The following is a 15955-nucleotide window of genomic DNA, read 5'->3' as shown; positions in this document are numbered from 1 at the left end:
TCCCAATCGCTGCACTAAAAACGTCAAAGTATTTGTATTGATGACATCTTGACAAGATACAAGTATGTTCAAAAGAAAAATCGCATCTATTGTATGCTGGGTCCTTATCCCTTGAGTGAGAATAGGCTAGTTGAGGTTTTATTGGGAGAATTTAATCAGACGACTGAACTCTCCATCACATTTTATTTCTGAAGAGTGTCAAGGATCTGTTATTTGCAAGTTTTCCATCTGTATGGTCAAAGTGAAAAGGGCATCTCAGTTTTTGTTTTTTTTTTTCAAGTCGTTAAGTGATGTGTATTATCTCAGAGCCAAAAAGAGATTGGGGGCAAGGGTAATGGTGACCATAATTTGAGTTACCTCCTCTTAGAAACTGAAGGGAACTGCTGAGACAATTCATGTAGATAAGTGAGACCCTAAAACCTCTGGTACTTGAAATAAAAAGATAAGGGAGGGGAGAGGTGCTAAATTTTGTTTGTGTTTGTTTTTCCAGACTCGTGTGCATAACTGCCTCAATTTATCACATCGCATACACCTATACCTGGATGGTGGTTTTAAGTCTCTGAAAATAGTTGTGATCACAAATTTCAATCATATTGATGAATGCAGCATATCTACAAGGCAGAATATTATGCAGAGAACAATCGATACAGTCCAAGCAGGTTATAGCTGAAGGGGACCTCGGAGAGCACGTAGCCCAGGATTTCAACCGCTAACCATAGACAAGGAAGGCAAGAGTCTGCAAAAGAAGGAAGATTGGGAGCACTTCCTTAACTTCAACAGGTCTGATTCAGGTCTTCCTCCCACTCACCAGCACACCCAAACTCTCTCTTCATCATCCTGCTCACCTGGGATGGAAGGGGAGATGAGCACCTTCATTTGAATATGCACGCTGTGAAGCCTGGCTTTCAACAATAGTGAGAAACCAGAAAGGCTTCACTTCAGTGCTTTCCCAGTCCTCTCGTCAATTAGTTTCAACTGCCCCCAACCCCACACCCTGGCCATCCAAGACGTGGATGAATCATTGTGAGCAATCCTGTGTTCTCCACCCAAATATGATCCAAATCCTCCTAATGTCATGTAAAATCAGCATTTTCTCCACGTCCTGTTCTCATCGCTCACCATCATGGAAACATGTCTAACGTCTTCATAGTTCTAAGACTTTATGTCACCCTCTTTGAAACACTAGCAAGTCAAAAGGGGTAAATAATTCTGGTCCAATGTGTTTTCCTGAACAAATGAGCTTATAACTATGGAATTTCAAGCTTATAGTAACCAAAAGAAGAGTATATTTGCAAATAGGGGCTTCTCGGCACTCCTTAAGTGACAACATTAATTTTTTTTTTTCTGGTTCTTGTCCTGTATTTCGGGAATTAAAGATAAGTAGGAGCCTACTATTTGGAATGTTGGGTCATAAGAGACTAGAGAGCCTCATGCCTCTAAAGGTATTCAATCAATTCTCTGCAACAGATAATTTGGGTACGAGCAATATACCGAGGCAGTATTGTTTGCATTGTTGGGTGATTGATATTCGTATTCACAATTTTACAGTTATGAAATGGATGTGACTTTGCCTGCCCTCTAATCCTCCCCACTGTTTCTAGCAGGAATCTGTCTAAGATGACCCAGGCAAATTAACCCCTATCCTAATCCTAGTGACCCCAGTGAAAAGTTCCTTCTCAAGCTCCCTCTCAATTCAGTATTTAAAATTACTCACTGCCATGAAGTGCTTTAAGATCACTTTCCAATTGAACCCATTTCTAGAGCAAGGATTTAATAATTGTTAAGCATGATAGAAAGACCAGAATCATTCATTTCATCAATACATATAGTTTAAACACTTCCTACATACAAACAGTTTGATAAGCACAAAGAGTTAAGTGCTTCATACAGTTTACAATTGAGTAAGAAAAAAGGGCAAATTTAACTATGTTTGCACATTGTTGTATACATAATAATTATAAAATAGTTAAAATATATGCTTATTAGCATAACAAAAAGCTAGTCAGAATGCTAAGAATTTTACTTGAAATAATTTAATCATCACAACACCACTATGGAGTGTTATTATCCCCATTATATAGACGAGAAAACTGAGCTGAGGTTAATTTACTTCTCAAGGTCATATAGCTAGAAAGTAGCAGAGCTGGGAACTCATTGATTAAATGAAACTTCAAGTTGTCTAAAATATTTCCAATACTTCCAGCTTTCATGAACTCCAGGCACCCACTAAGGGACTTTCTTTAAAAGGTAAATAAATCTACTCTGCATTTCACTGTGCCAACCAAATGTTTTCATTCATTGTCAAATTGTCTTGGTCTTAGCTCAATTATGAAATGATAGTTCTCAAAAGATCATGTTATGCAAAACACTAAATTGCACTATAGTACCACTGTACCAACAATCATGGTATTTTAGTAACTGAGGCTTATTTTTGTATTGTTAATATAGTAATCTGTGTCTACCCAAGAAAAAACCATTAAAAAACTCTCACAAGCCCTTATCTTCTCTTGCCCAACTCAATTAGCCAAGCGTCAAATTTCTTCCCATGTACACAAGAAGGCATCCAATAAAACACTCCTGGAAATTTTGATTCAATTAGAATTATTTTCTAAATGACTTACTGTCCTCATTCATCCATTCTCCAAGCATTTATCAAGCACCTGTGATTTAGTGCAAAGTGAAACAGAAAATAGAAATATGAACTCGATACCAACTCTGCCCTCAAACTTTCTAATAGTCAATGAAGGAGATAAACAGACAAATAATACAACAAGGTTAAAAAGTGGGATTGATCATGAGAAAATAACCCCCAATTCGAAGGTGATCAATTTAGGCTTTGTTGTAAAGGGGCTTTTTGAGTTGGCTTTTGAAAGGAAAAATGAATGCACATTACAACACAGTTTAGCTGAGCAAAGAGAATGTTTGATGTATCAGGAGAACAAACAGTGGCTCAGTTTAAGAAAAAATGTGTATGCTGTATAAAATCTTCTGACTGCCATAAAAAGAAGTTTGAATTTAATTCTCTAAGAGGGAGCAATTCATTGAGAGTTTTTGAATAGTGGGGAGATAGTAAAGATTTACTTTAATAAGATTGCTTCATTAGGCCAGCTCTCAGCACTTCCTGGAACAAAGACTATGACTTCAAAGATTAGTAGTATACTAACACTTAAAGGCCACCTATGATAAGTTAAAGATTCATACTATAAGCCCCAAAGCAACTACAACAGAGCTATAGCCATAGCCAACAAAAGAGATAAAATGGCATCATAAAATACATTCACATAATCCCAAAGAAAGCAGAAAAGTAGGAGAAAGAATATGAAGAACAGATGGGAAAAATGGAAGACAAATAGCCTGACAGTGTATTTAAAACTAGTCATATCAATAACCACATTAAATGTAAATGCTCTAAATACCCAATTAAAAGACAGGGATTATCAAATTGAATAAAAAAGCAAGACCCAAGTCTATGCTGCCTACTTTAAATATACATACACAAAAGGATGGAGAGAGATGTTTTTGTTAACATTAATCAGAAGAAAGTTGAATGGCTATATAAATATCAGGCAAAGTAGATTCCAGAGAAAAGAACAGGACCAGATTAGAGAAGCTCATTTCATAATGATAAAATGGTCAATTCATCAAGACGACACTAAAATCCTAAACATTTATGCACCTAATAACAGAGCTTCAAAATGCATGAAGCAAAACCTGATAGACCTTCAAGGACAAATAAACAAATCTGTAATAGAGACAGTCACTAATTGCTAATAACACTCATTGTACAAAAATACACTAAACCTTTTAAATATAAGACATTGTGCTGGATGCTACAAAGACCTTAGACGCCTCAGATGAATGATAAAAGGGTTGTATAAATCATCTTTACTGACTCTTCCAATTCTAACTGTTATGAATTTGTTTCTGACTAGTCCACAAACCCTTATTAAAAATTAATAACTTCCATAATTCATCATGACCTAGGCACCAGGATACAAAATAAACAGAACTAAGTTCCTGTACACAGGAACATCTAAAGCTGTCTTAAATCATTTTTGGGTCTAAGAGGTGATAAGTAAAAAACAATAAACTATACAGGGGCATGTGGTAAGTACTGTAACATAGGTATGTTAAAAGGCCCAACCACAGCTGGGAGAAGAGGTAAAGCTACACAGAGAAGGTGACACTAGAGTAGTGAGGTTGAGTAAGTCCACGTCCTACTGCAATGGGGCTGGCAGGGGTGAAATGCGTCATATTCAAAGGCACAGGAATGCCAAAGAATATTCAGAGCACTAAAGCAAACTGCAAATACCAAAAGTCCAAGTGCCTCTTGGAGATCGCTTTTCAAAGTTTGAATTTCCAACAGGGTCATATATTCAATCATGCAGAGATTTCCATTTCATGTAAGGAGACTTTTCCAATCTGTAGATAGTAAGGAGCTATGAAAGGATTTCTTTTTATTATAAAAAGAACATGTGCTTTTATTTTAAAATATTAAGTAGAAAGCAAAAGGTCTTTCTCACCCATTGACCCAAACTCCTTCCTCTCATGGGAGGATTTTAAGTAGGAGAGTAATGAGCAAATGACCAGATTAGCATTTTAGATATATCACTAGGTTAGTGGTATATGTGGAGAGTTGGTGGAAAATAGGAGAAAATAAATACCATTTTCAGTATTACAGAAAATAAATAATTCTCTAAATTAAGCAATGGCAATGGGGGTGGGAAAGAGGTCCCATATTTGAAAGATATTTAGGATTATAAAATTGAGAGTCCCTAATTACAGCAGGATTACAATCAGTTGAGAATATAAGACATTATCTGAGGCAAATTCTATTTGGGGGAATCAAAGATTTTTCACATCAGAAAAATCTTAGGTCAGGGCCCAAGATCAGAGGTCAAATGCTGAATGGGGAAAGGAGTATTTTAGTTAGAAGTTAAAGTATAAAATGTAAAGTTCCATTCATATTTGGAATGATGGAACTATTTTGGTAATGGATGGTGGCAATGGTAACACAACATTGTGAACGTAACTAACAGCACTGAAATATATATTCCAATGCAATTAAAAGGGGAAATTTTAGATTGTGGATATGGTAACAGAATAATTTTTTTTAAAAAATCCGTGTAACTATACTTCACAAACAGTGAGCCCTAAGTTAAACCATGGACTACAGTTACTAGTACAATTATAAAAATGTGCTTTCATCAGTTGTAACAAATGGTCCACACCAATGCAAGGTGTTAATAATAGGGAGGTATATGGGAATCCTGTATTTTATGCAAGATTATTCTATAATCCCACAATTCCTCTAACAATATTTTTCTAAGAGGAAAAAAAAGAAAGAAATGATACAGAACAACGAAAGTGCCACATTTATCCTTAAAACTGCAACCAATCCAGTGAGACTTAAGTAAAGGATCCTTAAAGGGGCACAATGAGAAAGAAGTCTAGAAAAGAAACTAAGAGGCAGTTCAGAAAAGAGCCTTCAACTTCAAGCTAGGCTTTAGGAGCTCTTTCAGATTGTCTGAACAGCAGATAGGATGTGTGGTTTAGGATGGACTGGAAAGGAGGTGAGGCTGGAGGTGGCAAGACTGGTTGTGAAGCTGTTAAAATAGTCCATTGAGAAGTCATCAAGCACCGAGCTAGCATGCTGGTAATGGGAACAGAGAGATGCAAGAGTAGTCACAGAAGCAACCTGCCGGAAAAAGAAAAAAAGGGTGCAGGATTTCTGGAAAGCCAGAGAGCCTCAGGCTTTAAACTGTACAGGCCCTTTTCGAGTTTCCTCTTGTTATCCATGAACTCCAGACCAGAGTTAGCAATCTGGACCTACGCATGCCAGCTTGTCCCATAAAGATATAAAAGGCGATATACACAAATAGACACACACATAGATATGAAGATACACAGATAGACTGATACCAAGGTACATAGACTCACAGATCCAGGTAGCGCATATAATTGGAAGGATACCTGTTTGTTATTCCAGAATGCAAATGTGCTTTACAAGGAGGGAGAAAATGTTCCAAACACGGGCTCTAAACATTTCCAAACACTGGGTTATATCAGAGGGGGTGTGGGATGAATAAGAGTTCTAACTTTTTCTAAACCAGTTCTTCTCTTTCTCCACTACATAACATTACCAGTATAACAGGCTTGCCTGTTGATTGAACATAAATATATCTCCTACTCCTCCCCAAAATGCCCCGAGTCCAAGAAATCCAGTTTTGGGGTCTCTTTCTAAGTACACACAAACAGCATAGAAGGCAATGTTACATTTGTTGACTTCAGCCATGCTAGGATTTTGAGCCCGTGTGAAGTTCCGGGTATTTCAAAATCTCAGGTTCAAGCCACTAAACTACCCCTGAGGCTTTTATGAGAGCTGTAATCCCCAGTTGGACTCAAGCAAAAACAATCTGATGGGTTACAATAGTGGTGCTAGCAGTTGGCACATTTCATAAACGCTGATAGCACTTTTAAGTCGCTAAGTCGATGTTAGGCAATGACTCTTAAATTACTGGGTAGCTTAGCAGGGTTTATTAGTTAATGCTCTATGATAACAGAGTAATAACAATTAACTCTATCACATTCAAAAGGAAATGCTGTAAGTATCCAGCACTGTGGTTTAGAAAGCAGAGGTAATACAGCCTTCTCCTATAATTTTATGGTTTATCTATCTCTACGAGCATGCCACTTGATGACATCAAAGAAGTGCTGTGCAACTTTCGTTGAGAAATCGGGGAGCCATGTGAAACAACTAAGGGCTTCACCTATAAAAATCTGAATTTTTGCTTGAAATGTGAAGCTAATATCTGACCCATCCCAGTTTCAACTAGAGAAATGAAAAGATTTGAAAGAAAGAGGAATCACTCAACCAGCAATTGGAGCTCACTTTTTGACTAAGATGCTTTGTTCACCTCATTTGATTTCAGAGTGAACCATAGCTTGCTTAGGTATTCCTTTACAGGAGGAGAGAGAAATGCTATACGTTCTAGGGATCTCTGGACCATTCTTTCTGGCTCTCCACCCAAAGGACTCCTTCTCTGCTGATCTGGCTGCCCTCACACAATAATGAAAAGAGTTTGGATGTTACAGTTACAACCTGGATTTGAATTCTGCTTCTACTCCTTGCCGGCTAGATGATTTTAGACAAATTACTTGCCCCCCTCCACTTCAGATTTCTCCTTTGTAAGTCGGGACTAAGAACTAGTTTAGATAATTGCTGAGGTAGCATGTGCAAAAGTTTTGCAACCTCTAAATACTTTTAAAAAAAAATCACAATACCATAAATGTTACCTGATACACTATGATCACATGAATTCAGTGGATCCCATAAGAAACACTAAAATGTTCTTAATTAGAAGTTTATGAAATAAAAATGAATATTTAGCACTTTCTAAACCATCACATTTTAAAATTTGCTATCACCCTTGCTAAAGGAATGCCACATCAGCTGAATAATAATGCATATTCTATTTAGCAAGGCCAGATGAAGAAATAGTTGCACGGCTAAGTACAAAAATATTACGTAGTTAACCATGGTTACTGCCCATATGATGAAACAAAATATGCTGGAACTAAAATAAAAACATCTCTAGCATTGTGCTCTATAGTAACCTTTCATGTCCCGGGAGAGAAGGTTAAATAGATCCTCTCATCTTACAATATGACTGTCTGTCTATCAGATTGGACTCTTTGGAATAAAGCAAAGAATACTTTGACTAGTGTCATTTCCTATTATAAAGAGATAAAATTACCTAAGCCTTGAAGTCCATTCCTTCCAAATATCTGGCCAGAAGAGATTGTTTAAGTTTGTTAAAGGGACATAAAATGCAGATTGGGGTTTAAGACTCTTTAGAAGTTCTCTTTGGGTTTTGGGAATGGCACCGTGCTCTTCTCCAACCCTGACTTCAAATTTAACTTCTCCCACTCCCAAGCCAATTTGGGTGAAGAGCAGCTCTGCCTTTGACTTGACTTTATAAGAAGCTGTATTATCAGGCTCCGGCATTTTTTTTTTTTTTTTTTTTTTTTTTTGAGCCCTTTTAAAAGATCAGGTCAGGATAGTAGCCTCATAATTTAGTGTTGTGAATAGTACAAATAAAGCCCTCAATGACATCTAATCAGAACATTTTCCTTTCTCTTCTCCAAGACCATTATTCCACAGAGGCCTGGATTTCCCCAGCTGTCAGTTACAGCTACGAGCTGCCCGAGCGCATTTGAAAGCCATCGAATGTCTAATTTGCCAAGGTAGATTTAAAAGAGATGAGACAGCTTATGGTTATGGTATCTCTGGCTTCCACCACACAAAGCAGAAGTCTGAAGCACCCAAGGGATTTCTTTTGCTGATGGTGACTATTGTTTAAACATTGATTGCCTCTTTTTTTCTATCATTCACTCTCCCCACTCCCACACCCCACCTCGAGCCACAGACTTCATTCATCGTGCATCAGCTGAAAGTTACCTGCTTAACACACTGACAAAATGAGCCATTTACAGGTCAGAGCTAGCGGAGGAAAAATAACTCTCATAGATATTAACTAAGGCTTGAGTGAGTTTTTCTTATCTACCCAAAAGACATACATGCTTTTTATGCCAATGGACTCCAGCACATACAACAGAAAATGAAGTAATTCATGTTAAAGTAATTTCATAATGCAAAAAAAAAGGGACTATACAAGTGCAAGGCATTTGAGAAATGTATGGCGTATCTCATTTGGGACTAAAAAGACCCTGGACCCTTTTTCTTAATTACTTCACACAGAGTTGTTGCAGAGCGATGGAGGTGCAAGGAAGGGGCTTTAGAATCAGACCTGGATGAGAATCTTCAACAGGCAACTTACTGGATTTCTCTAGGCCTCAATTCCTTATTTGAGGAATGGGGATAACATTACCTGTCTCACAGATTTGTTGGGAGTCATAATGAAAAAATTTGCATAAAATGTGTAATCATCTCTAACACACAGTGAACTATCAATAAAGAGTAGCTGTTATAATTGTTACTACTATTTTTTTTCTATTCTGTGCAGATCAAAAGCAGATGTGATTTATCTCATAGAAGATAAAAAATGAGTCATCATAATATTAAACACATATATAATATTCACTATGTGCATGCATTGTTCTATAAAGAAATGGAAGTAAAGGAGGTCACATAGCTAATAAGTGGTTGCTCCGGCTTGCTAATGGTGCCATTTTGCAAAACACCAGAAATGGATTGGCTTTTATAAAGGGGTTTATTTGGTTACAAAGTCACAGCCATAAGTCCATCAACAATAGGGTACCCTCACTAGAGAAAGGCCATTGGCATCCGGAAAACCTCTGTTGGCTGGAAAGGCATGTGGCTGGTGTCTGCTTGCTCCCAGGTTGCATTTCAAAATGGCATTCTCCAAAATGTCAGCGTCAGCTTTCAACGGCCACCTTCAAAATGTCTCTCTAAGCTGCAGAAGCACTGAGTTCCTTCTGTCTGAGCCTTTATAGGGCTCCAGAAAACTAATCAAGACCCATGCTGAATGGGTGGGGCCACACCTCCATGGAAATAATCTAATCAAAAGTATTACCCACAGTTGGCTGGTCATGGGTCACATCTCCATGGAAACAGCCTAATCCAAAGATTCCAATCTAATCAACACTAATACCTCTGCCCCCACAAGATTTCATTAAAGAGCATGGCATTTGGGGGGACATAGAACATCCAAACTGGCACAGTGGTGGAGTTGGGATTTAAACCAGGGAGCGACTACAGAGCCTACGGTTAACCATGACACTGCAAAATACATACGCTTGAGATAAAAGATACTTGCTCTATTTGTGCCCCTCATGGTGGTAAGAAACGGAAGTTCACCTAAATTAACTTGAATAAAAAATAGAGTTTATTATAACCCTAACAGATACTTTTGAGGTTGTGAAAGTCAGGGTGCCAGTCGTGAGCCATGGGAGCTAGAACTGGAGATTAGTTCCGAATTCAAGGCAATGCTAGGGACCTCAGCAAATGGAGCTGTGGCTGTTTGTTGCTGGGAAGATGGAAGCCATTTGCTAAGGATGATGGAAACAAAAAGATAGAGAACACCCAAATCTCCGGAAGCTATAGAGCCCCTACACACTTCTACTTTATGAGTCAGACACACTCTGTATTTTGCTTAAGTCTGTGATTTTAGGTTGTTTGCATCTAAATATAATCCTAATACAATGAATCTGGAAGTCCTCAATTAATATATAATAATTAAAATATCAGAGATAGATGAATTAATCAGAAGGGAATAGGTAAGTGAAGAAGAGAATTAAAAAAGAAGAAAAGATGGAAAAGAGGAAGCAATCTTTCTCAGAAGAAAGCCACGTTGGCAGATTTTTAGTTATTTTGTCTAATGTTTTTAGTCTAAAGGGAAATTATTGTGATCTGGTGCTTCTCAAATAGGTACACACTTAAATACTTAGATACCCAAGTTCAGTTTCTGATCCACTAAACTGCTGAATAATTCTAAGTAACTGACTTGAACTTTCTCTGTATTGATTCCGTTTTTAAATGGGAATCATAGGACTTATCTTACCAGAGATAATCTGAGATATTATTTACAACAGGACCAAAAATATATTTCACTAATTCTCTCACACTTTCTTGCATCCTTTGCCAATCAATTCTTTTTTAGCCATAGCTACCACCCCTCATATATCCTGAATATGAATTCCAAGACAATGTTCAATCTTTGTCATGAATACCCATGAAACCAATAAGAAGGATAATACAAAGACTCCAAAATGTCTCCTAAGGTCTAAGCTGCTATGTACTATAGCCTATTCATATTTGATTGGTCAAAATAAGTTATAGCTATAAAATCTTTACTGAGTTCCAAAATTAATTAGCTTATTCAGCCCTCTGTTTTATCACTGGCAAAATGTTGCTTTTTTTCCCCAAAGTAACTTCCAAAATTTAAAAGGTGCTAATTTGCTCATTCAATAAATATTTATTAGGCACCTATTATATTCCAGACACTCTTTTAGGACTTTGGGATTCAGAAGTAAACAAAACACACAAAACCCGTGCCTTTACGGGACTTGTATTCTTGTGGGGAGGACAGAAAATAGGAAGAATTGGAGGAAACGGTTTACTGAGCTTCAAATCACTCTCCTGGCTGGAAACTGCTGATTCCAGCTCTGCTTTGCCAGTGGCTTTCTTTTAGGGTCTGCCAATAGAGGGCCCCGGAGGGAGCCTACCAGGCAGTGGGGAGTGGGCAGGGCAGGGGCAAAGGTGAAGTGGGGGGTGCTGCTCCTTCCTGGATCCTGCTGTCAGCATCCCAGCAACGGTTCTTCACCTTGGAAGCAACAGTTGATTCCACCAGCAGCTGGTTCCAATGTGCAGTTTTTCCACACTGGCAGAACCAGCCTTATGGTATTCCCCTCGGAGACCCCAGACCCAGATAAGCAGCATCCCTCCTCAGAGGCCAGAGATTTAGCTCCAGGGGACCATCCTCCCTACCTCCAATTTTTTAAATGCAATTTTATTGAGATATATTCACATATCATAAAATTATCCAAAGTATACAATCAGTTGTTTACAGTATCATCGTACAGTTATGCATACATCACCACAATCAATTTTTTTAACATTTTCATTACTCCAAGAAATAAAAATACAAATAAAAGTAAGAAAGATCACCCAAAACATCTCATACTCCTTTTCCCCCTGTAGTATTCATTTACTTTTTGTCTCCCTTTTTTCTACTCATCTATCCATACACCAGATAAAGGGAGTGTGAGCCACAAGTTTTTCAGAATCACACAGTCACAGAGTGTAAGCTACATAGTTATACAATCATCTTCAAGAATCAAGGATACTGGGTTGCAGTTCGACAGTTTCTGCTATTTCCTTCTAGCTATTCTAATACACTAAAAACGAAAATGGGATACCTATGTAATGCATAAGAATAACCTCCAGAATGACTGCGCAACTCTATTTGAGATCTCTCAGCCACTGAAGCTTTATTTTGTTTCATTTCTCATCCCCATTATGGTAAGCAGATCTTCTCAATTCCACAATGCTGGGTCCAGGCTTATTCCTAGGAGTCATGTCCCAAATTGCCAGGGAGATTTACACTCCTGGAAGTCATGTCCCATGTAGGGGGGAGGGCAAGGAGTTAACCTGCAGAGTGGGCTTGGAGAGAGAGGCCACATCTGAGCAACAAAAGAGGTTTCTCTGGGGGTGACTCTTAGGCACAACTATAAGTAGGCTTAGCCTCTCCTTCGCAGTAACAAGCTTCATTAAGGGCAAGCCCCAAGATCAAGGGCTTGGTCTACTACAATAGTAGTCCCCAATGCTTGCAAGAATATCAGGAGTTCTCCCGGTGGGAAAGTTTAATATTTCCAATTTTTCCCCAGTCCCTCAAGGGGGCTTTGCAAGTACATTTTATTCTTCTCCCAAATTACTCTGGGATGTATTGGGGCTTCAGCTAACCTGTACAGACCAACCAGATCTCACCCCCTATTCAAGGTTCCATGTAATTATGGAGTTCGAGTAAACTAACCATACAGGTTACATTTTATAGCATGCTACAGAAAATATAGATTTTCTACCTAATAAACATCTCTTCCTTTGATCTCACATAGAAGCTGAGATTTTAAAACATCATCCAAAAAAATAAATAAAATAAAATAAATAAATAAAATAAATTTTTAAAAAAACACATCAATATCATCCTTTTCCCTTTAGTCTGGTTTACCTTAGTTCTAATCAAGTCCATTTCATTCATATTTCTAACTGAAGTATGACCTCTTTTTCAGCTTCTTTAACATTTGCTGAATGGGGTAATGCTGACATTCATATCTGCTAAACTCTGACTATGAGGCTTGGGTGTTACGCAGATACCCAAAGTTCCAGTGCCCAACCAGGTTATACACAAACACCTCAGTATCTCAGAATTTAGGGACAACCATCACAACTCATGAATAGAAGTGACTGCTGTAAGAGCTTACAGGACCCTTTCTCATAAGCTTTCCCCTGATAAGCTATGCTCGCAGATTCAATTCTCAGAGTTTGCACATTATAGTTAGTCCATGTTAGTGAGGCATTATAATGTTTGTATTTTCAATTCTGGCTTATTTAACTCAAAACACTGTCTGCAAGGTCCATTCACCTAGTTGCATACCTCTCAACTTCATTTCTCCTTGCTGCCACTCAATATTCCATTGTATATATACACCAGAGCTCACCATTCCATTTATCAGTCAATATACCCTTAGGTCACCTCCATCCATTGCAAATCATGAATGTTGCAACCATAGACACCAGTGTACAATGTCCATTCATGTCCCTGCTCTCAGTTCTTCCAAGTATAAACCCAGTAACAGTGTTGCAGGACCTTACAGCAATCCCATAGTTAGTTTCCCGTGGAACCACCAAACTGCCCTTCAGATGGGCTGCCCATTCTACTTCCCTACCAACAGTTAATAGGTACATCCCTGTCTCCACATTTTCTCCAACACTTGTATCCCTGCTTATTTTTTAAACAGTTTTATTCACACACCAAACAATCCATTCTAAGTAAACAATCAATGATTCCCATATAATCACGTAATTATGCATTCACCACCACTGTCTATATGAGGACATTTCCATTTGTTCTGCAAAGAAAGAGGAAAAGGAGGGGGAAATGAAGAATACAAATATAAAAGATAGAAGAAAAATAAAAATAAAATAAAATACATTGTAAAGGTCAGATAACACCATCACCAAGAATCCCATATCACTTCCTTAAATCCCCTATTTATAGACCTTAAATCCCCTATTTATAGACATTCACTTTTGGTATATAGGCTTTAGGCTTTGTTGCAATTAATGGAAGCATCTTACAATGTTACCATTAACTATAGACTCTAGTTTACATTGATTGTATTTTTTCCCCTATGCCATCCAATTTTCAACACCTTGCAATGTTGACATTCATTTGTTCTCCCTCTTTTAAAAACATTCTTATAAAAAACATTCTTATAATTGTACATTTAATCACCATCATTGACCACTCTAGGTTTCACTAAGTTAAACAATCCTAGTCTTTATCGTCTATCTTTTCTCTGGTGTCATACATGCCCCCAACCTTCCACTTTCAAACATACTCACACACATCTTTGTTCAGAGTACTTACAATATTGTGCTACCATCACACAGTATTATGCTATCCATTTCTGGATCTATACAATCAATCCTGTTGAACCTTATGTACTCCTTCAGCCTCAAATGCCCATTTTCTAACTTCCATCTCCTGACAACCTGTATTCTCAACTTTAACTCTCAAATTTCACTCTTCAATGTTAGTTCATATTAGTTAGTCCATAGAGTATCTGTCCTTTTGTTTCTGGCTAATTTCACTCAATGCAATGTCTACTATCTACCATTTTGCCTTTTGGATTTTATATGTCATATCTTATTTTTACTTTGTATTTTAGCTCTCTCCTTTTACTCTTACTGATAGTCTTCATTTCTACTCTCTTCTACAAACTTCTCTCTCCTGTCTTTTCCTATCTGCCTGTAGTGCTTCCTTTAGTATTTTTTGTCGAGCAGATCTCTTGTTCACAAATTTTCTCAGTGTCTGTTTGTCTGAAAATATTTTTAACTCTCCCTCATTTTTGAAGGACAGTTTTGCCAGATATGTAATTCTTGGTTGGAGTTTTTCTCTTTCAGTATCTTAAATATATCATGTCTTCTCTCCTCCACAGTTTCTACTGAGAAACCCACACACAGTCTTATCAAGCTTCCTTTTTATGTGATGGATCACTTTTCTTTTGCTGCTTTCAGAATTCTCTCTTTGTCTTTGACATTTGATAATCTGGTTATAAAGTGCCTTGGAGTAGGTTTATTCAGATCTATTCTGTTCGAGGTTCGCTGCACTTCTTGGATCTGCAAATTTTATGTCTTTCATAAGAGATGGGTAATTTTCAGTGATTATTTCCTCCATTATTGTTTCTGCCCCTTTTCCCTTCTCTTCTTCTTCTGGGATACCCATGACATGTATACTCATGTGCTTCATCTTGTCATTCAATTCCCTGAGACCCTGCTCATATTTTTCCATTATTTTCTCTATCTGTTCTTTTTTGTGTAGGATTTAAGATGTTCTGTCTTCTAGTTCCTGAATCCTTTCTCTGCCCCTTCAAATCTGCTGTTGTATGTCTCCATTGTGTTTTTCATCTCTTATATTGTGCCTTTCATTCCCATAAGTTCCCAATTGTTTTTTCAAACTTTTGAGTTCTTCCTTATGTTCACCCAATGTCTTCTTTATATCCTTCATCTCTTTTGCCATATCTTCCTTCAACTTATTGATTTGATTTTTGAATTGATTTAGCATGTATGTTTGAAGATCTTTAATTAGTTGTTTCAACTCTTGTACCTTATTTGAAGTGTAAGTTTATTCCTTTGACTGGGCCATATCTTCATTTTTTTCTAGTGTAATTCATAAATTTTGTTGTCTAGGCATCTGGTTTCCTTGATTACCCCAAACAGATTTTCCCAGACAAGATGGGTCCAGGTCTCAGGAAGAGGTTGTTATCAGTATCAGGTTTCCCGGAGGATGAGACCCATCAGATTGTCAGACTTTCCTGTAAGGCCTCTAGATGCTTTTGCTTTTCCTATTCTGCCCAGCAGGTGGCACTTGTCAGCCCACAGCTCCCCTCTGGTGTAAAAGAGGTATGTGCTTTTAATTCTCAGTAGACCCTGTCCCTGCCAGGAGCTGAGCATAACAGAAGCCAAGCTTAAGCTGTTTGTGTGTGTTTATTCTCCAGGCCCTAAGGTCAGAATTCTCTGATGGAGGGCAGCCACTTGAGCAGGGCCCTGCCTCCCCCTTTTCTTAGGGAAAATAAGCCCTTTAGGGATTTATCTCCTACACTTGACTTCTTCCTTTGACTCTCTATCTTAACTCCACCCTTGCCTGGGTTATTACTGGCAATTGAAAATGCCTGAGGCTTGCTCTAATGA

This window comes from Choloepus didactylus, chromosome 8, assembly GCF_015220235.1.
Source record: "Choloepus didactylus isolate mChoDid1 chromosome 8, mChoDid1.pri, whole genome shotgun sequence".
Classification (NCBI taxonomy): Eukaryota; Metazoa; Chordata; class Mammalia; order Pilosa; family Megalonychidae; genus Choloepus; species Choloepus didactylus.
This window is presented reverse-complemented; position numbering follows the sequence as displayed.